Here is a 20,675-nt window from a genome sequence, read left to right on the forward strand (position 1 = left end):
AGAAGAAAACCTCTAACTTTTAGCTTCCTCCTGGAGAGGAAAAGAGATGAAACCAACATCCAAATTTCTGGCCTTTGGGAGCCTACCTGAAAGGACTAGTTTTTATCCTGCAATCTCAGAGCCATATATGACAAGCCCATAGCTAATGTCTTACTCAATAATTAAAAACTGAAATATTTTCCTTTCAAGTCAGGAACAAGGCAAGGATGCCCAATCATGTCACTTCTGTTTAACATAGTTCTTGAAGTTTTATAGAGAGCAATTAAGACAAAGAAATAAAAGGCATTCAAGTCAGAAAGAAAGTAAAATAATCTCTATTAGCGGATTACATGAGTACGCAAAAAAATCTCGAGTCCACAAAAAAACATTTTTAGAGCTAACAAATTCATATTGCAATGTTTCAGTATCCAAAATTACCACAAAATTTACTTATGTGGCTATACACTAACAATGAACTATCCAAAAAGAAAATTAAGAAAACAATCCTACTTACAATATCATTGATAAAAATAAAATACTTAGCAATAAACTTAACCAAAGAAGTGAAAGACTTCTACACTGAAAAATCATAAAACATTACTGAAAGAAATTAAAGAAGACACAAATAAATGAAAAGATATCCCATGTTCATAGACTGAAAGACAGTATTGGAAAAATGCCCATACTGCCCAAAGAGATCTAAAACTTCAGTGGAATCCCTGTCAAAATCTCTGACATTTGTTGCATAAATAAAAATGCATCCTTAAATTCATATGGAACTATAAGAGAGCCCAACTTACCAAAATAAATTTGAGAAAAAAATTTTAAAAAAGCCTTACACTTCGTAACTTCAAAACATGTTATGAAGTTTTAGTGATTAAAAATACATATAAGGGACTGGCATAATTACAGACATATAGACCAATGTAATGGATTTAAATGGCCACAGATAAATTTACATGTATATGATTAAATGATCTTCAATAAGGATGTCAAGATGGAACTGTGGGAAAAGGAAAGTCCCTTCAGCAAATGATGTTGGGAAAAGTCGACATTCACATGCAAAAAATAGACATTGGACCTGTATCTTATACCATACACAGAAATCAATTCAAAACAGATTTGAAAATTAAATGGAAAACTATAAACTATAAAATTCCTGGAAGAAAATGTAGAAAGAAACATTCATAACATTAGTCTTGGCAAAGTTTTATTAGACATGACACAAAAAGCACAGGCAAGAAAAGTAAGGATAGACAAGTAGAACTGCAACAAACTAAATAGCTTCTGTGGAAAAAACCAGTCAACAGAATAAAAAGAAAACATATATAATGGGAAAATTGTATGCAAACTGTATGTCTGATAAAGGCTTAATATCCAAAATTTATCAGAAAATTCCACAACTCAATAGCAAAACAAAACAAAAAATCAAGTAACTCATTGAAAAATAGATAAAGGAAATAAAGTATACAATTGTTCAATCAATATATGAAAAAATGCTTACATCATTAATCATCGGGAGAATGTAAATAAAAAATACAAGGAAATATCATCTTACATCTCTTAGGATGACCATAATTTTTTAAAAAAGTAGAAAATAGCAAATGTTGGCAAGGATATGGAAAAAGTAACCCTTGTGCACTCTTGGTGGGATGGTAAAACAGTGAAGCTGCTATGGAAAAGAGTACAGGGTTTTTTCAACAAATTAAAAATAGGACTTCTGTATAATCTAACAATCCCACTTCTGATATTTATCCAAAAGAATTGAAAACAGGATTTTAAAGAGATATTTGCACTCCCATGTTCAAATGCAGCATTATTCACAATAACCAACAAGTGAAAACAAGCTAAACGTCCATGGGCAGAAGAATGAATATATCATCTATCCATCCATCCATCCACCCATCCTTCCATCCATCCATCTAACCTATAATATTATTCTTATTCAGATTTTTTGTCACTAGGCTGGAGTGTAGTGGCACAATCTCAGCTCATTGCAATCTCCCCCTCCCAGGTTCAAGTGATTCTTCTGCCTCAGACTCCCATGTAGCAGGGACTACAGATGCACGCCGCCATGCCCAGCTAATTTTTATATTTTTAGTAGAGACGGGGTTTCACCATGTTGGCCGGGATGGTCTCAATCTCTTGACCTCATGATCCGCCCCCATTCAGCCTCCCAAAGTGCTGGGATTACAGGTGTCAGCCACTATGCCCGGTCTATTCAGCTTTTTAAAAAAGGAATATGTTGTATGCTACTACATGGATGATACTTGAGGACATTATGCTAAGTGCAATATTCTCTCAGAAAGACAAATCCCGCATGATTCAACTTATATGAGGCATCTAAAGTTGTTAAGCTCAGAGAAGCAGAAAAAATGGTGGTGCCCAGGGGCTGCAGGAATGGAGAAATGTTCAATAGGTATAAAGTTCAGTATGTGCATATGATTAATAATGTTGTATTATACACTTAAAAATTCTTTAAAGGATAGATTTCTTATGTGTTTTTTTTTACCACACGAAGAAATGAAGAAGCAGATTCTAAGCAATAGAAAAATTGACAAAAGATATGATATGACTGACTTGGTGACAAGAATAAATTTTTTCTTAAACAGCAAACCTAAGACTAATAACAAGAAATCAAATACTCCAAAAAAGAAAAAGAAAAATGTATATAAAAATTATTGTCCAAATATTGGGCAAATGCAAACTAAAATAGTGCAAATTTTAAACAACTATGGAGTCTCAATAGATATTAGGTTGGTACAAAAGTAATTGTGGTTTTTGCCATTTCACCTATGTATTCGAGTCATGTTCTTTTGATTTGCTTGACAGTCTTACTGTTTAACCTATTGTAAAAGAGATATATCTTAGCACACTGATTACACACTAAGTCTTATTTAGAGTTATAATAATATAATTGTTGCTTTTCAACTTAAAAATTTATGGATGAAACAGAAGAATTAAATAATGCTGGAGGACAGATTGTAAAATTTTCAACTTTAATAATGTATAAAAAAAGGTAAGGTAAGTTTAGCTGACACATGTTGAGAAGTTGAAAGAGAAAGAAGAGTGGAGAAAAGTGTGGGTGCTTAATATTCCTAATGTGGTGTTGAGTGAAAAGATGCTGTCTAAAGTTTTTGAAATCTGGAAGATTGAAATTGGTGTCAAACACAAAAGGCTACAGGGTCTACATCTGCAATGTTAATGTGAATTAAATTATAGCATATAATGTAGTCTGTGACATGCAAATTATTTTCTCCTCTTCCTCCTCCTGGCCTCCTTTTTCACTTTGTCTCCTCCTCTTACTCCTCTTTCCCTTGTACTCCTCATCTCTTTATCCTCTTTCTTCTTTTGTAAACTGAACTTTCAGGCAAAACAAATTTCAACCATGCTCTGTAAATTTGTGGCCTATAAATGTTTAAGTATTGATGCTTTTTTTGTAATTCCTTACCCAAAGAAGAACAGAAGTGACTGTTTTATTCTGCATAGACACTACACTGTTTCTTTTGACATTTTCAACTTTGAGTTCCAAAACACACAGCCTTTGCTGGTTAAAAGTCTTAGTTGTCTTGGTTATGATGCAAGCCAAGAATTTATCTTCTTTGTTCTCTTTGTATTCTTTTGTATTTTTCCTAATGAAGTGAATATGTTAGAGACAAAGATACACAATAGAAGAAAGTGAGACAAAAGTAAAAAAGAAGGTAGGTTTTATACGTGAATTTTTATTTTTAATGTTTGGTCATCAATTGACAATGCATTAAATTATTGATCACTTAGTAATATTTGAAGTTAAGGAGACAATCACTAGATGATTTTTTAAATGAAATACCTTTTTATAAGCTTTTGCTTCATGGAAGTAAGGCTGAGAAGGAGAAGAGTGAATTCAGTGAATGTGTCTTTTCATTATAAACTTTTATTATTTTATGTTATTTTGCTGTTTATATGAGTTATTTGACATAATTTTAACATTTTGGATAATGAATAAAAGCTACTGATAGTTTGTGTAAATTGTGCAAGGGAGATGCAATCAAATGCATCTTAAGGAAAACACTGCTTCTTTTTGGACAAAATAGATAAAGGGTGTTTTTGTTTTGCAAAAGGTTGCAAAGCCAGTGTAAGAATAAAGTCTAAAGACATAAAAAATAAGAAGTTAAACTATTATAATCATCATTCTTATGACCAAAAATCCATGGTCTACACTAGGCTTCAGTCCTGGCATGTTAAATTCTCAGTGTTTTAATGTGTATATAAAGACAGCTATTTATCATTATAGTATAATACAGAATACTTTCACTGTTCTAAAATTCCTCTGTGCTCTGCCTACTCATTCCTCCCTACCCTAATCCCTGGCAAGCATTAATATTTTTATAACCCTATAGTTTTTGCCTTCTCTAAAATGCTATATAGGTAGAATCACACAGTATGTAGATTTTTCAGGATGATTTCTTTGACTTAGTAAATATGCATTTAAGGTTCCTACATGTCTTTTTCAAACTTGATAGCTTATTTCTTTTTAGTGCTGATTATTATTTCATTGTGTGGATGAAATATTATCCATCCAGGATATTTATCACTTACCCACTGAAGAACATTAGTTGATCTATCCACTAAAGTGCTTAAGAACATCTTGGTTGCTTCCAAGTTTGGACAATTATTAATAAGCTATATAAACATCTGTTATCAGATTTTTTCTCAACATTAGTCTTCAATTCATTTTGGTAAATACCAAGGAAGGTGATTCATGGATTGTATGATAAGAGTGTGTTTAGTTTTTTAAGAAATATCCAAGCTGCCGTCCAAAGTGGCAGTGCCATTTTGCATTTCCACCAGCAATGAATGAGGGTTGCTGTTTCTGCACATCCTTGCCAGCATTTGGTGTTGAAGGTGTTTTGGATTTTGGCCATTCTAATAGTTGGGTAGCAGTATTTTATTGTTTTAATTTGCAATTCCCTAATGGCATATGACATAGACATATTTTTATATAGTTACTTGCCATCTGGCTATCTTCTTTGATGAGGTATTGGTTCAGGTCCTTACCATTTCTTTTTAGGTTGTTCATTTTCTTATGATTGGATTTTAATTGTTCTTTATAATTTTGGATAATACTTCTTAATCAAATACGTCATTTTCAAATATTTTCTCCCAATCTGTGACTCGTATTTTTTGTTTTGTTTTATTTTTTAATTTTTGTAGGTACATAGTATGTGTATATATTTAAGGGGTATGTGAGATATTTTGATACAGGCATACAATGCATATTAATCACATCAGAGTAAGTGGCATATTCATTACCTCAAGCATTTATACTTTATTCGTGTTACAAAAAAACCAATTATACTCTTATAGTTATTTTAAGATCTACAATAAATTATTGCTAACTATAATCATCCTGTTGTTTTATCAAATGCTAGATCATATTTATCTATTTTTTTGTACCTGTTAATCATCCCCAATGCCTCACCCCCACTAACAATCCTTTCCAGCCTCTCATAACCATCCTTCTACTCTCTATCTGTATACATTTGTTTTTATTTTTGGCCTCCGTAAATAAGTGAGTACATGTGAAGTTTGTCTTTCTGTGCCTGGCTTATTTCATTTAACATAATGACATCTGGTTCCATCCATGCTGTTACAAATGACAGAATCTCATTCTTTTTTTTGCATCTGAGTAGTACTCCATTGGGTATATGTATCACTTTTTCTTTATCCACTTATCTGTTGATGGACATTTAGGTTGCTTACAAATCTTGGGTATTGGAATAATGCTGCAATAAACATGGGAGTGCAGATATATCTTATATCTTTAATATACTAATTTCCTTTCTTTTGAGTATATATCTAGTAGTGGGATAGCTGGATCCTATGATAGCTCTATTTTTAGTTTTTTGAGAAACCTCCAAACTGTTCTCCATAGTGATTGTATAAATGTAGTTTTCCACCAGCCGTGTACAAATTTCCTTTTTCTCCACCTCCTTGCCAGCATTTGTTATTGACTGTAATTTGGAAATAAGCCATTTTAACTGGGATAAGGTAATATCTCATTTTAGTTTTTATTTGCATTTCTCTGATGATCATTGATGTGGAGCACCTTTTCATACATCTATTTTACATTTATATGTCTTTTAATAAATGTCTATTCAAATATTTTGACCAATGTTTAATTTGATCATTGAATGTTTTCTTAGAGTTATTTGAGCTTCTTGCATATTCTGGTTATTAATCCATTGTCATATGGATAGTTGCAAATATTTTCTCATATTCTGACAATTGTCTCTTCACTTCGTTGATTGTTTCCTTTGGTGTGCAGTAGTTTTTTAATGTGATGTGAGTGTATTTGTCCATATTTGCTTTGGTTGCCTGTGCTTGTGGAGTATTACTCAAGAAAGCTTTGCCCAGTCCAATGTCCTGAAGAGTTTTCCAAGGTTTTTAGCTTTTTTTTTTTTTTTTTTTTTTTTTTTTTTTTTTTTAGTAGTTTCATAGTTTGAGATTCTATATTTAAGTCTTCAAGCAATTTTGATTTAATTTTTGTATACAGTAAGAGATAAAGGTGTAGTTTCATTCTTCTGCATATGGGTATTCAGTTTTCCCAGCATAATTTATTGAAGAGACTGCCTTTTCCCCAATGTTTGCCTTGGCACTTTTGTTGAAAATCAGCTCACTGTAGGTGTGTGGTTTTATTTCTGGGTTCTGTATTCTGTTCCATTGGTGTATGTGTCTGTTTTCATGCCAGTGCCATGCTGTTTTGGTTACTATAGCTCTGTAGTCTAATTTGAAGCCAGGTAATGTGATTCCTCCAGTTTTGTTATTTTTGCTCAAGATATCATTGGCTATACTGGATCCTTTGTGGTTCCATATAAATTTTAAGTTTTTTTTTCTATATCTGTAAAAAATGTCATTGGCATTTTGACAGGGATTGCACTGAATTTATAGATTGCTTTGGGTAGCATGGGCATTTGAACAATATTTATTCTTCCACTCCATAAAAATGGAATATATTTCAATTTCTTTGTCCTCTTTAATATCTCTTATGAGTGTTTTATAGTTTTCATTGTAGAGAACTTTCACTTCCTTTGTTAATTTCTAGAAATTTAATTTTATTTGTGGGTATGATAAATGGGATTACTTTCTTGATTTCTTTGTTATATTCCACACTGTTGACATATAGAAACACCACTGGGTTTTGTTTGTTGATATTGTATCCTGAAATTTTACAGAATGTATCAGTTCTAATAGTTTTTTGGTGGAGCCTTTAAAATTTTCCATTTATAAGATCATATCTGCAAAGAAGGATAATTTAATGTCTTCCTTTCTCACTTGTATGGTCTTTATTACTTTCTCTTGTTTCATTGCTCTAGCTAAGACTTCAAGTACTACATGGAATAGTGTTAGAGGTGAGCATCCTTGTCATTTTCCAGATTTTAGAGAAAGGCTTTCAGTTTTTCTCTATTCAGTATGATACTAACTGTGGAAGTGTCACATATGGCATTTATTGTGTTATGTTCCTTCTATTCCCAGGTTTTTGAGGATTTTTTCAAGAAGTGATGTTGAACTTTATCCAATGCTTTTAGCATCAAAAACGATTATATGGTTTTCATCTTTCATTCTGTTTATATGATATATCACATTGATTTGCATTATGTTGAGCCATCTTTGCATCCCTGGGATAAATTCCACTTTGTCATGATGCGTGACCTTTTCAGTGTATTGTGGAATTCAGTTTGCTAGTACTTTGTTGAGGATTTTCACGTCAATATTAATCAGATATTGACCTGTTTTGTGTCATTGGTTTTGGTATCAGGTAATATAGGCATTATAGAATGAGTTTGGAGGTATTCCCTCCTCTATTTTTTGGAAAAATTTGAATAAAATTTGTATTAGTTCCTCTTTAAGAGTGTAGTAGAATTAAGCAGTCCATTGGGTACTGGGCTTTTATTTACTGAGAGATTCTTTATTAGAGTTTTATTTCATTACTTGTTATTGGTCTGTTCAAATTTTGGATTTCCTCATGGCTTAATCTTGCTAGATTTTATGTGGCTCAGAATTTGTCCATTTCTTCTAGATTTCTTAATTTGTTGGCATATAGTTGTTCATAGTAGACACTAATGACCCTTTGATTTTCTGCAGTATCAATTGTAATATCTTCTTTTTCATCTCAGATTTTATTTACTTAGGTATTTTCTTTTTCTTCTTAGTTATTCTGTCTAAAGGTTTGTCAAGTTCATCTTTTCAAAAAACCAACTTTTTGTTTTGATGATCTTTTGTATTGTTTTCATTTCAAATTCATTTATTTCTGCTCTGATTCTTATTATTTCTTTTCATTTCCTAATTTTGGTTTCTTCTTTTCTTGTTCCTTAAGCTGCATTGTCACATTACTTATTTGAAGTTTTTCTTCTTTTTTGATGTAGGCACTTATAACTATAAACTTTCCTCTGAGTGCTGCTTTTGCTATATCTCATAGGTTTTGGTAGTGAGTTTTCACTAAAATTTGTTTCAAGAAATTTTTCAGTTTCCTTCTTAATTTCTTCATTGACCACTTGCCATTTAGAAGCATATTGTTTAATTTCCATGTGTTTGTGTAGTTTTAAAAATTCCTCTTGATAATGATGTTTAGTTTTATTCCATTATGGTCAAAGAAAATGTTTGATATTATTTCAAAATTTTGAATGTTTAAAGACTTTTTTTGTCACTTGATATATGATTTATCCTTGAGACTGATTCTTATGCTGAGGAGAATATGTATTCTTTAGCCATTGACTAAAATGTTCTGTAAATATGTATTAGGTCCATTTGTCCTATGATTTTCTGTCTGGAAGATCTCTCCAATGCTGAAAGTGGGGTGTTAAAGTCTGCAGTTCTTTTTTTTTTTTTTTTTTTTTTTGAGATGGAGTTTCGCTCTTGTTACCCAGGCTGGAGGGCAATGGCGCGATCTCGGCTCACCGCAACCTCCGCCTCCTGGGCTCAGGCAATTCTCCTGCCTCAGCCTCTTGAGTAGCTGGGATTACAGGCATGCGCCACCACGCCCAGCTAATGTTTTGTATTTTAAGTAGAGACGGGGTTTCACCATGTTGACCAGGATGGTCTCGATCTCTCGACCTCGTGATCCACCCACCTCGGCCTCCCAAAGTGCTGGGATTACAGGCTTGAGCCACCGCGCCCGGCAAGTCTGCAGTTCTTATTATATTGGGGTCTATCTCTCTCTGTGTCTCTAATAATATTTGCTTTCCATATTGGGATGCTTTAGTGTTGGGAGCATATGTATTTATAACCATTGTATCCTCTTACTGAATTTACCTTTTTATCATTACATTAATGACTTTCTTTGTCTTTTTTTATAGTCTTTGACTTGAAATCTATTTTGTCTAAGTATAGCTACTTCTGCTTTTTTCTGTTTTTCATTGGCATGGAATATATTTTTCTATCTCTTTATTTTCAGTCAATGTGTGTCTTTATAAGTGAAGTGTGTTTCTTGCAGGCAACAGAGCACTGAGTCTTATTATTATTTTTAATCCATTCAGCCAATCTATCTCTTTTGTTTGGAGAGTTTAGTCCATTTGTGTTCAATATTATTATTAATAAACTAATTTCTGCCATTTTACTTGTTTTCTGAGTTTTCTTTTATAGTTTTTTCTTCCTTCTTTCCTTCATTCTTATCTTACTTTTGGCAAAGGTGAATTTATCAGATAGTATGTTTTTATTGCTTGCTTTATTTTTTATGTATCCATTGCATGATTTTACTTATAGATTACCATGAGGCTTGCAAATAATATCTTATAACCCATTATTTTAAACTAATAAGAACTGAACTTTAATTGTCTAAACAAAGAAACCAACAAAGAAGCAAAAGGAAAACTAATAAAAACTTTACACTTTATCTTCCCACTTTTAAACTTTCTGTTGTTTCTATTTATATCTTATTGTACTATGTCTCGAAAAGTTGTTGCAGTTATTATTTTCAATTTATTCCCCCTTTATCTTTCTAGTCAAGATATGACTAGTTTACAATATTATAATATTCTCTTTTTCTGTGTAGTTATTATTACCAGTGAGCTTTGCCCCTTCAGATGATTTCTTATTGCTCATTAACATTCTTTTCTTTCAGCAGTATACTTCAGATGATATTGGTGTGTTCAGGATGATATGGACCTAGACACAGCTGTATACTTCAGATTGTTGGTTCTTGTTAAATAACTGTTTAAGATTCACATTCAAAAGAAAATCATGTTACATAAAAATTGTCCATGATTTTGTTCCAAAAAATTATTCGATAAAATCTAAAAAGTACTATTGTAATTATGTCTCTTGAAGAAGAAAACATCATTCTACATGTAAACAGATTCACTCAACTCTTTTGTTGTAGAAAACTTCAGAGTAGGTAAGTTCCTGTCTAACTTCCTACTCCATGCATTGCCAGAGAAAAGTGAGCAATACCTTCTGTGCCAGCATCCTTTGGGGATGAAAAGAACCATTCCACATAGCTGAAGAGGGAATCCTTGTGCTTTCAGAGAAAGGCAGTGAAAACCACAAGGAATAAAGTACTGAACACCCTATTACAAGTTTTCATAAGGGGAACCACACTGTTAGCTACTATAAGGACAAAGACCAAAAGGACTGCCATGACAGCTAGGAAGATGTCGATTACTTTATCCAGAAGATTCCAGGCAGTGGCATTCTCTGGCCCTTCTAGCTCCAAAACCTCCTAGTGTTGCATCTTGAATATCCAGCTCCATCTTGAAGATGCAGGTCCAGCATGCCTCCTAGATTTCCCAGGTCCGTCCACAGGACTGATATACAAATTTTTCCCTGCTAGCCAATTCCTACTTCAAGTTCAATATTTCATTCTGGTGAAGCTTCTTTAGTCATTTAGTTATTCTTCTCATCATGCACATCTATTTCACTCCTCCCATAAAGTCTTCATTACTAAGAAATTGTCTCTCTGATAATGTTCCTTGAGGTTATCAAATGATTTCTCTAGCCTGGCCTGGGTTTTCCAGATCTCCTGGATCTCATGTAATAATGCATTAAATTCTGAGGTCTGTATGTGCAGGGTATTCTTTTCAGAGCTGGATGCTCCTACAGTGATGCCACCAGTGGTACTGTTGACTCCCACTGAGCCTAAAGTGGTCCTAGAACAATCTTCCTGACTACCATATTGTAGGCATCACTTGAAGTTCAAAATCACTCTCAAAGCCTTCCCCTCATCCACTCACCCTACCTCTAAAGAGTCCTTCAGGTTATGGATGTTGTTTGTACTACCTAATTTGTTCCAAGTCATTGAGGCAAACTCTCTGGGCTTGGAGACCATGATCCCTGCTAATGAACAGTTGGCCTGAGAGAAACTGGAAAAATCCACCTTTGACACCACTCACTACACTTTCACTGAAGCCACTAACCTTTACTTCCACATCCGTCAGACCCTGCTGAATATTCATAAAGACATTCTTTGGTTGCTGGGGGGATTCCATTCTGCTCCACCTCCTTAGAGCAGCCTGTGGTAATACTCAAGCTTCTTTTGTACCTGGAGGATGATTTGGGCAGATTTCTGGTTCTTCTCAAAGTCCTGCTTGATTCAGCCAACCTGCTGCTTGTCTGAGCTGTTGGCAAGCTTCAAGTACGCAGCAATGCTGTCATCCCAAGCCGTTTGTGCAATCTTGATCTGTCATGGGAGGATCCAGCTCTTCTGCTGCAGGTGAACAGTAGCAGGCTTTTTTTTCCCTTTTGCACTGAGGGTCTGCTGTTCCATCCATGGAGTCTGTGTGAATGCTGCCGTTAGTACTGCAGACCACTGCTCTAGATATCTGGGTGAGGCTGCTTGCCTCCAACCATTTAATCCACTCTACAGTTCCCTCTTCTCTTGGTAGACATGCAGCAGCATTGGCACAAGTTATTTCCTTTACAGTGGAGCTGATAGGGGCATCAATTGAGGATGAAGACCTGGGTTGGCCTGACTGCATAAAAGCCGCGATATCCTGGCCAGATTTCCTGATTTGGTAACTTTCCTTTGGGGCTTCTGGCTTATTCTACCTATTGTGCAAGCTTGTTCCTCTCTTTATCTAAGGTGGCATTTTAATCTTCTGTAGGATATGATTTAGAGCTGTGGAGTCAGTGGAGACACTATCAGTCTCGGCACATGCATGTGGATTTCCAGATCCATTTCAGGTTCTGGACTGGCCTAAATAGGCTGCCCGTGGTATGGAGACACTGATGCCCTCCAGTGCTAGTGTTGGAAGAGATCCTTCAAGCCTTAGCCAATCAAATTAATGTTTTTCCAAACATTGTGGGTTATTTTAGACAGCTTTTTTCCTCATTCTGTGTGCTTTCTGGCCTCTGCATCTTGTTATTTGCCTCTAGGATCAGAGTCCTTATATAAATGTTCATGCCCAGAGGCTCCACCAGTAGACTTAATATGCTTATTTGCAAACTTATTTTTTTTTAACACACAAAGAGTGTTAGATTATGTAGGAATTTGCTTCAACAGTGACTGTGCATACAGCCATGAGATTAAGGGTTTATGCTACCTTTATCACTCTTCCTCAAGCACTTCTAAGGTGTATAAGAATCCTTTTAGGAAAAGCCCCTCAAAATCCCAGCAATATCTTTACTTTCTTTGCCTAGAAGAGGATGAACAATTGTAATCCAAAATGTTTTCCAAAAAGTTATCTTCAAAAACAAGCATAGAGATAGAAGATCCATTTGAAAAGAGATCCAATCTGGGAGGATGGATAGTGTGTCTTCCAAATCTTGTGACCAAGAGTAACTATTCACCAAATGTCAGCATCTGAAGAAAGTACTAACCATGAATGTGTTTTCTCCAGAAAGTAGTATTAGTGGGAAGAGGAGGAACAGCCAGAGTCTCCACTAATACCTCTTTCAAGCTCAAGTGCTGGCTCCAGCCACTGATGGCACTGTGCCCTAGTTGATCACTTCCAACCAACCTCCTCATGCACCTCACCCCAACTACCTGTTACCACTGCTTATGGCTTATCCTTTAATTCTTTTGACATCATCTTTCATAAAGGAGGAGTTTTTAATAAAGTTCAACTTACTAATTATATGTTCTATGGATCATGCCTTTGGTGTTTTATCTAAAAAGTTATTACTATTTCCAAGATCATTTAAATTTTATTTTTGCTTATCTTTTAGAGTTTTATAGTTCGTATTTTAAATTTAGGTTGATCATCCATTTTGAGTTAATTTTTGTGAGAGATGTTAAGTATGTATCTAAGATTTATTTTTTTGCATGTAGATGTTCAATTATCCCAGCATCATTTGTTGAAGAGACTGTTCTTGTTCTATTGTATTGCCTTTATTCTTTTGTCAAAGATTATTTGACTATATTTATGTAGGCCTACTTATTGGCCCTCTATTCTGTTCCACTGATCTACTTGTCCATTCTCTTGACAACAACACATTGTCTTGACTACTGTAGCTTTACAATAAATCTTGAAGTTACGTACTGTCAGTCATCTGACTTTGTTCTTCTGCTTTAATATTGTGTTGGCTCTTCTGGGTGTTCTGCCTCTCCATATGAAGCTTACAATCAGTTTATGGATATCTATAAAATAACTTGCTGAGTTTTAAATTTGAGATTATATTAAGTCTATAGATCAACTTGAAAAGAACCGGCAGTATTAAGTCTTCCTACCCATGAATATGGTATACATTTACATTTATTTATTCTTCTTTATACCTTTTATCAGAGTTTCACAATTTTTTTCATATAGATCTTATACATATTTTGTTAGATTTATACCTAAGTATTTCACTTTGGGAAGTGCTAATGTAAATGGTAAACTGTATCTAATTTCAAGTTCCACTTGTACATTTTTTGCATCTATATTCATATGTTGAAAAGTGGTTAATTTTTGTATGTTAACGTAGTATCCTGCAATCTTGCTTTAGTCACACATTAGTTCCAGGAGTTGTTTGTTGATTATCTGGATTTTCTGCATAGATGATCAATTCATCTGTAGCCATAGAGAGTTTTATTTCCTCCTTCCAATTTTACCTTTTCTTGTTTTATTTCAGTAGCCAGACACCCAGTATGATAGTAGAAAGAGGTGGTGAGAGGAGATATTCTTGCTATCTGCCTGATCTTAGTGTAAAAGCTGCTAGTTTCATACCATTAAATGTAATGTTACCTGTAGGGTTTTTTTGTGAATATTTTTTTCTTAATTTGTTGTGAGTTTTTATCATGTGTGGGTGTTGGATTTTGTTGAATACTTTTCTGCATCTGTTGTTATAATCCTGTGGCTTTTCTTCTTTAGTCCATTGATGTGACAGATTACATTATCTGATTTTGAATGTTAAATCAGCTTTGCATACCTGGTATAAAACCCTTGGTCATGGTGTATAATTTTTTTAGACATTGTTGGATATGATTTATTAATACTTTGTTGAGAATTTTTGCATATATGTTCATGAGCAATATTGGTCTTTAGTTTGTGTGTTTGTTTATTTGTTTTTTCCTTGTGATGCCTTTGTCTTGTTTTGGTATTAGAGTTATGCTGGTGTCACTGACTGTGTTCAAAAATACTTCTTCTGCATCCATCCTCTGGAATAGATTACAGAAAATTGGCATAATTATTCCTTAAATGTTGGGTAGAATTCCTGGTGGTTTCTATTTTGGGAGGCAATACATTATTGATTCAAATTATTTACTAGATTAGCCATGCTCATATTGTCTATTATTTTCTTGAGTGAATTTTGTCATATTATATCCTTCAAGCAATTGGCTCATTTTATCTATGTTATAAGATCTGTGGGTATAGAGTTGTTCATAGTAATTCTTTATTAGCCTTTATGTTTCAATACAATCTGTAGTGATCTTACAATATTAGGAATTTGTATCTTTTCTCTCCTTCTCTTTCCCTTTGTCTCCCTCTTCTCCCACCACTTCTTCCCTTTTCTTTGTTAGCTTGGCTAGATACTTATCAATATTATTGATGATTTCAAAGAATCAGCTTTCAGTTTTGTTAATTTTTTCTATTGGTTTTATTTTTTCAATTTCATTGATTTCTGCTCTAATTTTTATTATTTATCTTCTTCTCCTTACTTTGGATTTAATTTAAACATTTTCTCATAGTTTCTTAAGGTGGAGGCTTAAGTGATTAATTTTATATTTTTTCTTTTCCTCAGAATATGTATTCAATACTATAAATTTCCCTCTGAACATTCTTTTCATTGTATCCCACAGATTTTGATAAATTATATTTTCATTCTTATGTAGTTCAAAATATCTTAAAATTTCTTTGATATGTCTTCTTATTTAGTTCAAAATATCTTAAAATTTCTTTGAGATGTCTTCTTTGATCCAGGGGTTTCATAGAAGTGTATTGTTTAATCTCCAAATATTTTGAGATTTTTCAGATATCTGTTTTTTCAATATTATTATTATTTTTCAGTTCTGGGATATATATGCAGGATGTGCATGTTTGTTACATAAGTAAACATGTACCATGGAAGTTTACTACACCTATTAACCTGTCACCTAGGTATAAGCCTAGCATGCATTAGTTATTTGCCCTAATTCTCTCTCCACTGCCCATCCTCTCCTGACAGGTCCCAGTGAGTGTTGTTTCCCTCCCTGTGTTTAAATGTTCTTATTGTTCAACTCCATCCATGTCCCCGCAAAGGATGTGTTATCATTTTTTATGACTGTATAGTATTCCATTGTGTACATGTACCACATTTGCTTTATCTGATCTATAACTGATGGGCATTTGGGTCTTTGCTATTGTGAATAGTGCTGTAATCAATATGTGAGTGCATGTATCTTCATAATAGGATGATTTACATTCCTTTGGATACATACCCAATAATGTGATTGCTGTGTCAAATGGTATTTCTTGTTCTAAATCTTTAAGGAATTACCACATTCTCTTCCACAATGGTTGAACTAATTTATATTCCCACCAACAGTGTAAAAGCGTCCCTTTTTCTTTGCAACCTTGTGAGAATCTGCTGTTTCTTGACTTTTTAATAATCTTCATTCTAACTGGTGTGAGATGGTGTCTTGTGATTTTGATTTGCATTTCTCTAATAATCAGTGATGCTGAGCTTTCTTTCATATGTTTGTTGGCTGTTCGCATGTTTTTTCTTTTTTTTTAAGAAATGTCTGTTCGTGTGCTTCGCCTACTTTTTAATGGAGTTGTTTGTTTTTTTCTTATAAATTTGCTTAAGTTTCTTATAGATTCTGAATATTAAAACCTTTTCAAATGGATAGATTGCAAAAATACCTCTCTGCAAGTAAACTGGAAAATGAGAAGAAATGGATAAATTCCCAGACGAATACACCCTCCCAAGATGAAACGAGGAAGAAGTTGAATAGCCTACCAACCAAAAAAGCCCAGGTTCAGATGCATTTGCAGCTGAATTCTACAAAAGGTACAAAGAGGAGGTGGTATTATTACTTCTGAACTGAAAAGTAGGGACTCTTCCCTAACTCATTTTATGAGGCCAACATCTTCCTGGTACCAAAACCTGGCAGAGATACAACAAAAACAAAAATCACTTCAGGCCAATATTTCTGATGAGCATCAATGCAAAAATATTCAGTAAAATACTGCCAAATCCAGAAGCACATCAAAAAGCTTATACACCACCATCAAATCAGCTTCATCTCTGGGAATGCAAAGTTAGTTCAACATATGCAAATCAACAAATGTAATTCACCACATAAACAAAACTAAAGACAAAAACCACATGATTATCTCAATAGATGCAGAAAAGTCCTTCAATAGGGACATGGATGAACCTGGAAACCATCCTTCTCAGCAAACTGACACAAGAGAAGAAGATCAAACACCGCATGTTCTCACTCATAGGCAGGTGTTGAACAATGAGAACACATGGACACGGGGAGGGGAGCACTACACACTGGGGTCCATTGCGGGGAAATGGGGGAGGGATGAGAGCTGGGGAGGTGGGAAGAGATAGCATGGGGAGAAATGACAGATATAGGTGAGGGGGAGGAAGGCAGCAAATCACACTGCCATGTGTGTACCTATACAACAATCTTGCATTTTCTTGACATGTACCCTAAAACTTAAAATGCAATTAAAAAAAAAGTCCTTTAATAAAATTCAACATCTCTTCATGTTAAAAACTCTCAGTAAACTAGATATTTATACCTCAAAATTATAAGAACCATTTATGACAAACTCACAGCCAATATCATACTGAATGGGCAAAAGCTGGAAGCATTCCCCTTGAAAACTGGCACAAGACAAGAATGCCCTTTCTTACCACGCTTGTTCAACATAATATTGGAAATTCTGGCCAGGGCAATTAGGCAAAAGAAAGAAATAAAGTGTATTCAAATGGTAAAAGAGGAAGTCGAATTATCTTTGTTTGCAGAAGACATGATCTTACATGTAGAAGACCCCATTGACTCAGCCCAAAGGTTTATTAAGCTGATAAGCAACTTCAGCAAAGTCTCAGGCTACAAAATTATTGGGCAGAAATCACAAGCATTCCTATACACCAACAACAGACAAGAAGAGAGCCACATCATAAATGAACTCCTATTTATAAATGCCACAAACGGAATAAAATACCTAGTTATATAGCTAATGAAGGAAGTGAAGGGCCTCTTCAAGGAAAACTACAAACCAATGCTTAAGGAAATAAGAGAGGACACAGCAAATTGAAAATCATTCCATACTCATGGATAAGAATAATCAATATTGTGCAAATGGCCATACTGCCAAAAGCAATTCATAGATTCCATGCTATTATGTTATTAATTACAGTTTAATTATACTGGTCTGAGAACAGAAAATTGTATGATTTATATTCATTTAAACTTGTTAAGGTGTTGTTTTATTATCCAGAATGTGGTCTATCTTAGTGAATGTTCCATGTAAACTTGAGAAGGTAATCTCCTGTTTGCAATAAAGCGGTCTATAGACGTTGATTAAATACGGTTTATTAATAATGCTGTTCAGTTAGGCCATTCTTACTTGTTACTTATTTTCTGCCTGTTGGATCTGTTCATTTCTGACAGAAGGGTGTGAAATCACCAACTATAGTAGTCAATTTATTTGTTTCTCTGGACGGTTATATCAGATTTTGCCTCATGTATTTTGATACACTATTATTAAGTGCATACATATGCACATTAATCATTATGTATTTTTAAAGTATTTGCCCGATAATCATTAGGTAATGCTCCTCTATCCCTGACAACTTTCCTTGCTGTGAAGTCAGCTCTGTCTGAAACTGCTCTTTCTTTTGATCAGTTAGCGTGGTATACCTTTGTTTGCTTTTTATCTATATGTGTCTTTATAACTAAAGTGAGTCTTCTACAGACAACATATAGTTAAGTCTTGTTTTTTTGATGCGATTTGGCAATCTCTGTCTTTTTTTTTAATGCATTTAGGCCATTGATATTAAAAGTAACTATTGACATATTTGGATTAATATTTACTATACTTTTTAACCCTTACCTTTTATTTTACTTGTTCTTGGTTCCTATTTTTGTCTTCCATATTTTTTTGTGTGGTTTTAAATGCATTTTATATTATTCCCTTTTCTCTCTTTTCTTGAAATATTAGTTATAATTTTTATATTTTTTTAGTGGTTGTACTAGAGTTTGCAGTATACCTTTGCAACTAATACAGGTCCACTTTTTAAAAAGTATTATTATTTTTGAGATGGAGTCTCACTCTGTTGTCAGGTTGGAATGCAGTGGTGCAATCTCAGCTCACTGCAACCTCCGCCTTTTGGGTTCAAGCAGTTCTCCTGCTTCAGCCTCCCATGTAGCTGAGACTACAGGTGTGTGCCACCATGCCCAGCTAATTTTCTGTATTTTTAGTACAGACGGAGTTTCGCCATGTTAGCCAGGATGGTCTTATCTCTTGATCTCATAATCTGCCTGCCTTGGCCTCCCAAAGTGCTGAGATTACAGGTGTGGGCCACTGTCCCCTGCCAGGTCTACTCTTGAATAACATTATACCACTTCATGGGTTATGCAAGTACCTTATAATTTTTAAAAATCTCGAATTCCTCCCTTCTGTCCCTTGTATCATTGCTATAATTTATTTTATTTATACATAAACATACAAAAGCATATATAAAGGAATACCTTGGTGACATTGTGTGTTCAGTTCCATATCACTGCAGTAATGTAAATTTCACCATAAAGCAAGTCATGAATTTTTTGGTTTCTGAGTGCATATAAAATTCATATCTATACTATACTGTAGTATATTAAGTATGCAATAGCATTATGCCTAAAAATGATGTACAAATCTTAATTAAAATAGTTTATTGCTTAAAATGCTTGTAATTTTCTGAGCCTTCAGTGAGTAATAATCCTTTTGCTGGTAGAAGTTCTTGCCTCATTTTTGATGGCTGCTGACTGATCAGGGTAATGGTCGTTATAGATTGGGGTGGCTGTGGCAATTTTTAAAAGTAAGACAATAATGAAAGCTACCATATCAATTAATTTTTCCTTTATGAAAGATTTCTCTGTAGCATGCAATGCCGTTTAAAACCATTTAACCCAGAGTAGAACGTCTTTCAAAATCAATCTTCTCAAATTCTGTTGCTACTTTAACAAAAGTGATGTACTATTTTTCTAAGTCTGCTGTTGTCATTTCAATAATGTTTACAGCATCTTCACCAGGAGTGGATTCCATATTAAGAAACCACTTTCTTTTCTCATCCTTGAGAAGCAACTCCTCATCCCTTCAAGTTTGATCATAATAGTGCAGCAATTTAATCACATATCTAGGCTCCACTTTGAATTCTACTTCTGTTGCTAGTTCCACCACATCTGCGTTTACTTCCTCCACTAAAATTTTGAACGCTTCAAAGTCATCCATGAGGATTGGAATCAGCTTATTCCAAGCTCCTGTTAATGATGACATTTTGACCTCCTCATATGAATCATGTTTTTAATAGCTCCTAGAATGGTAAACTCCAGAAAATTTTTAATTTACTTTGCCCAGATCTATCAGAGGAATCACTGTCTATACAACTATAGTCTTTCAAAGTGTATCTCTTAAATGATAAGACTTGAAAGTTAAAATTAGTCTTTCATCCCTGGGCTACTGAATGGATGTTATGTTAGCAGGCATGAAAACACTCTTACTAAGGCATGAAAACATTAATCTTTTTGCACGTCTACATTCAAGCTTTTAGATGACCAACTGCATCATCATTGAGCAATAATATTTTGAAAATACTCTTTTTTTTTTCTGAGCAGTAGGTCTCAACAGTGGGCTTAAAATATTTGATAAGCCATGTTCCAAACAGATGCCCTCTTGTATAGTCTTTGTTGTTCCATTTATATAACACAGAGTAGATTTTACATAATTCTTAAGAGCCTTAAGAATTTTAGAATGGTCAATGGATATTGGCTTCAGCTTAAAGTCACTGCACTAGCCCTAACGAGAGAGTCACCCTGCCCTTTGAAACTCTGAAACCAGGTTGACTTCTCTTTAGCTATGAAAGTCCTATATAGCATTTTTCTCCAGTAGAAGACTGTTTTGTCTGCATTGAATATCTATTGTTTAGTCTACCTACCTTCATCAACACGATAATCTTATCTAGATCTTCTGGATAACTTGCCTCTCATACACTATCATTTTTTCACTTTGCTCTTTCATGTTATGGAGATGGCTTTCTCCCTTAAGTCTCATGAATCAATAAATGACAGCTTACAAGTTTTCTTCTGTAACTTTCTCACCTCT

General features: G+C 34.2%; 1 pseudogene; it reads right to left on the bottom strand.

Annotated features, from left to right (window-relative positions):
* Positions 1–10,363: 10,363 nt before the first annotated feature.
* On the bottom strand, positions 10,364–19,850 carry LOC101051231 (transmembrane and coiled-coil domains protein 1 pseudogene; annotated as a pseudogene).
* Positions 19,851–20,675: the final 825 nt, after the last annotated feature.

The sequence above is a fragment of the Saimiri boliviensis genome, chromosome 15, assembly GCF_048565385.1.
Source record: "Saimiri boliviensis isolate mSaiBol1 chromosome 15, mSaiBol1.pri, whole genome shotgun sequence".
Classification (NCBI taxonomy): domain Eukaryota; kingdom Metazoa; phylum Chordata; class Mammalia; order Primates; family Cebidae; genus Saimiri; species Saimiri boliviensis.